The sequence below is a fragment of the Muntiacus reevesi genome, chromosome 1 (genome assembly GCF_963930625.1).
Source record: "Muntiacus reevesi chromosome 1, mMunRee1.1, whole genome shotgun sequence".
Taxonomy (NCBI): Eukaryota; Metazoa; Chordata; class Mammalia; order Artiodactyla; family Cervidae; genus Muntiacus; species Muntiacus reevesi.
Window position 1 is genome coordinate 88,415,336 of NC_089249.1, and position 7,306 is coordinate 88,422,641.

Sequence of the window (7,306 nt, forward strand, 5' to 3'; positions counted from 1 at the left end):
GAAGGACTTCAGAATCCTCTTTCCTAGTCTTTTCACTTTTCAGATGAAGATCCAGAGGCCCAGGGTAAAGTGTGGGTAATTAGCTATCCTCAGGCTATATAATTTGCCCCAAATCATTCTAGTAGTTGGTAGAGGAGCAAAATACTAAAAAAATTTTTAATTGCCTAAGGGCAAATTCCCAGGGGACTTTGAAATACCTCTGCTGCATTCCCAGCTTGTTCTCAAAGGTCTTCTGTAAGAAGAGAATAAGGCTAGCCCTTGTGGCTCAGCTGGTAAAGAATCTGCCTGCATTGCGGGAGACCTGGGTTCGATCCCTGGACTGGGAAGATCCCTTGGAGAAGGGAAAGGCTACCCACTCCAGTATTCTGGCCTGGAGAATTCCATAGACTATACAGTCCATGGGGTCGCCAAGAGTCAGACATGACTGAGCGACTTTCACTTTCAAACTCAGAGAGTAACTGAAAGCGCAACCACTCCCAGCCCACGTTGTTTCTTTGGCCTTGTCTCTGAGTACATGGTGTGTGCAGATGCATCAGACAACAGATGCATCACATTACCTGAAGTACAAAGGCGAGGATACGATGTACACCACATCTAGGGAAGCTCAACCCTGGATGTCAAAAGCTAGAATATTTCTGAAGTATAACAATTTGAGGGAACAAGTCAAACTTTGAGGAGAAGTATTGGCTACCAGTTATACCCAGATTCGTTGTAAGTGTATACTGACTTCAATCTCTACATTGGTAATTGGGGGATGGGATATGCAGGGGGTCATGACTGCATAGTAAGGCTTCTATTAATGAAATTTGTAATTCCTAATCTCCCTTCAGCTGGTAAGTCTCCTAACAGCCAACTGGCTACTCTAATTCACACTGTCCCAATATATGCCTGAGCGCAAGGTTTTCTCCTTCTAACCTTGTCTTACTCCTTTTATGACATCAATCATCCAGGAGTTTCAGTATGCAAGCCATGAGTAAAAACTAACAGTCACAAAAACAGAACCTGAGAAATGCTCTCCTTTACCTTTCCTTAAATTCTACTTCCCTCAGGCAAAACTTTTTGTTTAGGCTGTCTCTGAGTGGTCCTCTGCACTATGATTTCACTCTTCTCTTCTGTCTACAAATGCAATTTATCACAAAATCACACATTGTTTTGTCTATTGTTTTTCATTGCTGAGTACCTGGACACTATAAAGTTAATGACAAAATAAGGACAGAGCCTAGGTAGTCCCTGGAAGTTTGCTCATAGAAGAGGATCAAGCAGACACTCCCAGGAAGCCTTATTTACTGATAGAATCTGCTGGGTCAAAGAGGTTAAGTCACCACTTAGAAGGGGGGTCTGGAGTTGTCACCCTAGGAGCCTCTGTGTCTATGAACTGCATGGCTCCCGCAGATAATGATATGCCTGTCTCTTCTCAAAGTCATAATTTGACCTGCAGCATTATCTTATCTCTTCAGTTCAAATCTAACTGTCTGGCCTAAGAAGTATCCTTAGCATTTTCAATTTTAAGATCCCTTATGAACAAAGCTAGTGGAGGTGACGGAATTCCAGTTGAGCTATTTCAAATCTTAAAAGATGATGCTGTGAAAGTGTTACACTCAATATGCCAGCAAATTTGGAAAGCTCAGCAGTGGCCACAGGACTGGAAAAGGTCAGTTTTCATTCCAATTCCATAGAAAGGCAATTCCAAAGAATGTTCAAACTACCGCACAATTACACTCATCTCACATGCTAGCAAAGTAATGCTCAAAATCCTCCAAGCCAGGCTTCAACAGTACGTGAACCATGAGCTTCCAGATGTTCAAGCTGGATTTAAAAAAGGCAGAGGAACCAGAGTTCAAATTGCCAACATCCACTGGATCACTGGAAAAGCAAGAGAGTTCCAGAAAAACATCTACTTCTGCTTAATTGACTATGCCAAAGCCTTTGACTGTGTGGATGACAACAAACTGTGGAAAATTCTTCAAGAGATGGGAATACCAGACAACCTGACCTGCCTCCTAAGAAATCTGTATGCAGGCCAAGAAGCAACAGTTAGAACTGGACATGAAACAACAGACTGGTTCCAAGTAGTGAAAGGAATACATCAAGGTTGTATATTGTCACCCTGCTTATTTAACTTATATGCAGAGTACATCATGAGAAATGCTGAGCTGGATGAAGCACAAGCTGGAATCAAGACTGCCGGGAGAAATAGCAATAACCTCAGATATGCAGATGACACCACCCTTATGGCAGAAAGTGAAGAAGAACTAAAGGCCTCTTGATGAAAGTGAAAGAGGAGAGTGAAAAAGTTGGCTTAAAATTCAGCATTCAAAAAACTAAGATCATGGCTCTGGTCCCATCACTTCATGGCAAGTAGATGGGGAAACAATGGAAACAGTGAAAGACTTTATTTTGGGGGGCTCCAAAATCACTGCAGATGGTGACTGAAGCCATGAAATTAAGACTCTTGCTCCTTGGAAGAAAAGTTATGACCAACCTAGATAGCATATTAAAAAGCAGAGACATTACTTTGCCAACAAAGGTGTATCTAGTCAAAGCTTTGGTTCTTCCAGTAGTCATGTATGGATGTGAGAGTTGGACTATAAAGAAAGCTGAACACTTTTGAACTGTGGTGTTGGAGAAGATGCTTGAGAGTCCCTTGGACTGAAAGGAGATCCAACCAGTCAATCCTAAAGGAAATCAGTCCTGAATATTCATTGGAAGGACTGATGTTGAAGCTGAAACTCCAATACTTTGACCACCTGATGTGAAGAACTGCCTCATTTGAAAAGACTCTGATGACAGGAAAGATTGAAGGTGGGAGGAGAAGGGGACGACAGAGGATGAGATGGTTGAATGGCACCACCAACTCAATGGACATGAGTTTGAGTAAGCCCCGGGAGTTGGTGATGGACAGAGACTGGGTGCTGCAGTCCAGAGGGCTGCAAAGAGTTGGACATGACTGAGCGACTGAACTGAACTGAACCCAAAACTCTAAACAACACTTCAAATAAGAACTTTATGGATATCTTGGTCCTATATCACACTCTTTAAACAAAAGTAATACTCAGTTCATCTATCCTGTGAGAGGGTCACAGCAAACTGTAACCATTTCCCTTCTCTTTGCCTTCCATATTTGCAGCTGCCAAGATTTTTTTGTAACTATTTATGTATCATAAGAAGAACTATTAGGTTTTCACAGATAAAATTCCAGGATCTCATGGTACTTAATATGACTTTGATGAGTTGGCTCAGATAGCCCTATATGACTCAAGCGGTGGGTCCAGGTCTTATAACGAGGGTAGATGAGACTGGAAACGTGAGTTTACAGCATAAAGATAGTAGTTTCTATTAACAGACAGCAGATGGCCCCTAAATGTGCACCCATGAGTAAAATAGTGACTGTCTTCAGTTCCACTCATCGTCCCTTTAATCCACTTTCTCCCATACAGCCCAATCACCTCTCCTCTAGGCCCTGAGTACTCTGTCTTTTCACCATTCTTTTCATCAAAACTTCCCATGCACCCCCACGCCAAGAAAAAAATGCTCCCTGGCATCTTTTTCATTTGCTTAAGATATTATCTTCCCATGAAGGCAAATCCTCACTTCGTTGAAATAATGCTATGAGTAAACCTACCAAACAAAAAATATCAAAGTAGCAAGAGATCCTTGGGGTATCAAAGTAGACCAAGGATTCTCACTGAGGATGTGGGGGTGCTTTTTAATAACACATAAATCACCACCTCATACATAAATCACCACCTCATACACAAATCACCACCTCATACATAAACCACCACCTCATACATAAACCACCACCTCCACCCCCACTGTTGGAATTAAGAATCACTGTGTAGCATGAGATATATTTGAAGAGAATGTTACCTTTATAATCATTACTATTATAGAAATTTGAGATCCCCTGACACAAATTACAATCTTTAGAGAAGGAAAGAAATGGAATGCCTCCTATGTCTCAAACATCATACTAGGTATTTGTCTCTTCAGTCCTTATAAGATGGGTATCACCTTGACCCAAGCTCCATCACCATTTTACAGAGGCGAAAACAGGTCCTGAGAGGTTAAGTAACTTACCAAAGATTATACAGACAACAGACTGAAAAAGCATTCAAACTCAAATCTCTCATCACAACCATACTATTTCTGAAAAAGCATGGTCATTTGTAAAAGTGCTATAAAAAGTATAATACTGTGTGTGTGAGGGGCTTCCCTGAGAGCTCAGTTGGTAAAGAATCCCCCTGCAATGCTGGAGACCCCAGTTCAATTCCTGGGTCAGGAAGATCCGCTGGCGAAGGGATAGGCTGCCCACTCCAGTATTCTTGGGCTTCCCTTGTGGCTCAGCTGATAAAGAATCCACCCGTATATGTTATATAAATATTGGCTATCATGCATATTATAGGTATTAAACTATGAGGACTCACTGGAGCTTTCAGCTTCACTGCTCATGAAGATCTGCAGCCATCTATAAGGAAGATGGACCCTCTCCCTGGAAGAGATTCAGTGCTTCCTCAATTACACTTGGGCATTTTCCACCACAGCCCTTCCCTAATTCACAAAGGGGCTGGCAGTGAAATTTCAAGCCTCCTGCTAACTCACTCTAACTTCACCTTGATGTGATCCCAAAAGTCCCTTGGGGACGATCTCTAAGACTTCAGAAGATGGCTGTAACCTGCTGAGGTGCAGTCTTTACCAGATGATCCAAAATGTCTCTTGAGACCAGTTTATATGTTCCGTGTTGTTAGGCCTCAAAAATACCTGAAGAATAGGTTTAATTGTTATAAATATTTCCTTGAGTTCACAAATGTGGAGCACGGAAACTCTGCCAGGACCGAATATACTGTTTATATATAATCAAATCTATCAGTTTTTTCCATTTTTGTTTCTTCTTTTAGTACTTACACTTACATGCCTTCAGTACCCCTAGATGATATAAAAATGATCATTTTTACATTTTAGTATTCCATGTTTCTTTTTTAACATTTAAATCTTTATTTCATCTGAAGCTAATTTTTAGTATAATCTGTGAGGTAAGGAAGTTAACTATTGTTTTTTCAAGTGATTCTTCAAAACTACTCATTAATTCATCTTTACCCCCACTGAATTTTTATAATATTTTATTCTATTGCATGTTCTTATATGTATACTTATATCTGTTTCTGATCTTTTGATAACCTTTGAGACCCACAATGTTAACCAGTATGTAAAGGAAAGGAAAAAGAATAGTTATTTGCAAATACATTTACCCAGCTATTCCCTGGAGATGGCTGTGGGTGGCTCAAGAAAGTAAATTTACTTTCTTATAGCTATGGGTGCTAGAAATCCAAGATCCAAGAGTCAGTGAGTTTGGTTCATCTTTTTTTTGTTTGTTTTTTTTAATTGTCAAACTGAAGGTCAACTTTAAATTTAATGACTTTGGTATTAACTATACACATACTAGTAAGTGCCAAGACTTAAAATCTTCCGGTTCAGTTGTGACTCCAGACAGGATCCAGAGAGGAGTTCTAAAAATCTCTTCCCTGGGTTTTATGGAGACTTTCTTTACCCTCCTGTGTTATAAGGCACTGCATCAGCCTTAAAAGAGCACTGGAAAGGACGAGGCTTGGTTCATATTAAGGCCCCTCTCCTTGGCTTGCAGATGGCCATCTTTTCAGTGAGTCCTAACATGGCCTCTTCTCTGCAGACACACATCTCTGATGTCTATTCCTCTTCTTATAAGGACACCTGTAATATTGGATTAGGGTCCACCCATATTATCCCATTTAACCTTAATCACATCTTTAAAGGCCCTATCTCCAAATACAGTCACATTCTGAGGTACTGGGGGGTAGGACTTCAACACAGGAATTCAGGAGAACACAATTCAGTCCATAACACTAACATATAGGAAATAATTAATAAAATTAGCTATTATTAAGTATCAAATGTGTATTGGAAAGGGCAAATGAATGTCAAAGCAACCATAACAGGCAAAGATATGACCAACTTAGCTTTTTTTCCCCTTATTTGACCAAGAATAGATGTTTAATATTTGAACAGTTGGGATACAAGGGAAAACCTTGCCCAAGTAGCTAGTGCTTCACACCGGGTCAGAGGACACTTGAAGACTAGATCACAATGGCTCAGCAGGTGGACGCTGTTAAAGGAACTGAATTGACTAATGGCCTTCTCAAACCACAAGTTACTATTTTAAATGTCACAAAAGACCAGAAAGCATGAAAAGATGAAAAATAAAACCAGTGTGGGGCCAATCTTCAAACAAGTAGAACTCAGTGATAGGGGCAGTTTTGGCTCCATGTGACTAAACTAAATTGTCAAGTACTAAGGCTGTCTTTGGGCTAGAGGTATATTGCAATCTTTTCTGTCCTGGGGCTCTCAAAATAGAAGACAGCTTTTTTCTTTTTTTTGTCCTTCTCACTAAAATCCTTTTTGCAGTCCTTGTAGAGTAAAACATCTCTGTGTTGGTCAAAAACATGCAAAAGGGACACTAACCCTAATGCTACATAATATAAATATAAAAGAGGATGTATCTGACACCATATACAAAGATAAACTCAAATTAAAGACCTAAGTGTAAGACCAGATATTATAAAATTCCTAGAGGAAAACAGAGGCAGAACACTTTTTGACATAAATCACAGCAAGATCTTTTGGGGTTGCGAAGCTCCTGGGTCGGGAAGATATCCTGGAGAAGGAAATGGCAACCCACTCCAGTACTCTTGCCTGGAAATTCCCATGGACGCAGGAGTCTTATAGGCTACAGTCCGTGGGGTCACAAAGAGTCTGACAGGATTGAGCGACTTCACTTTTTCACTTTGCTAATGTAAAGGAAACAAAAGCAAAAATAAATAAATGGTGCCTAATTAAACTAAAACACTTCTGCACATCAAAGGAAACCATTGACAAAAATGAGGACAACCCACTGAATGGGAGAAAATATTTACAAGTGATATGACCAATATGGGATGGATATCCAACAACTCAACATCAAGGAAAACAAACAACGCAATTAAAAAATGGGCCGAAGAATTTGCAGCAAGGTGGACAGACCTAGAGATTATCATATTAAGTGAAATCAGAAAGAGAAAGACTAATGCCATGCTAAATCACTTACACCTGGAATCTAAAATGTGACACAAATGGACTTATTTACGAAAACAAAAACAGACTCATAGGCATAGAAAGCAAAGTTATGGTGACCAAAGGGGAAAAGGGAGAGAAGGGAGAAGGATAAATTAGGAGTTTGGGATTAGCAGATACAAACTACTATATATAAAATAAACAACAAGGTCAGTCCTACTGT

At 40.1% G+C, this 7,306-nt stretch overlaps 1 non-coding gene across 1 annotated transcript; it reads right to left on the minus strand.

The window, feature by feature from the left end:
• Positions 1-5,473: 5,473 nt before the first annotated feature.
• LOC136156469 (small nucleolar RNA SNORA26) lies at positions 5,474-5,590 on the minus strand. Its single transcript, XR_010661019.1, has one exon. It is a non-coding gene; the product is annotated as a small nucleolar RNA SNORA26 (small nucleolar RNA).
• Positions 5,591-7,306: the final 1,716 nt, after the last annotated feature.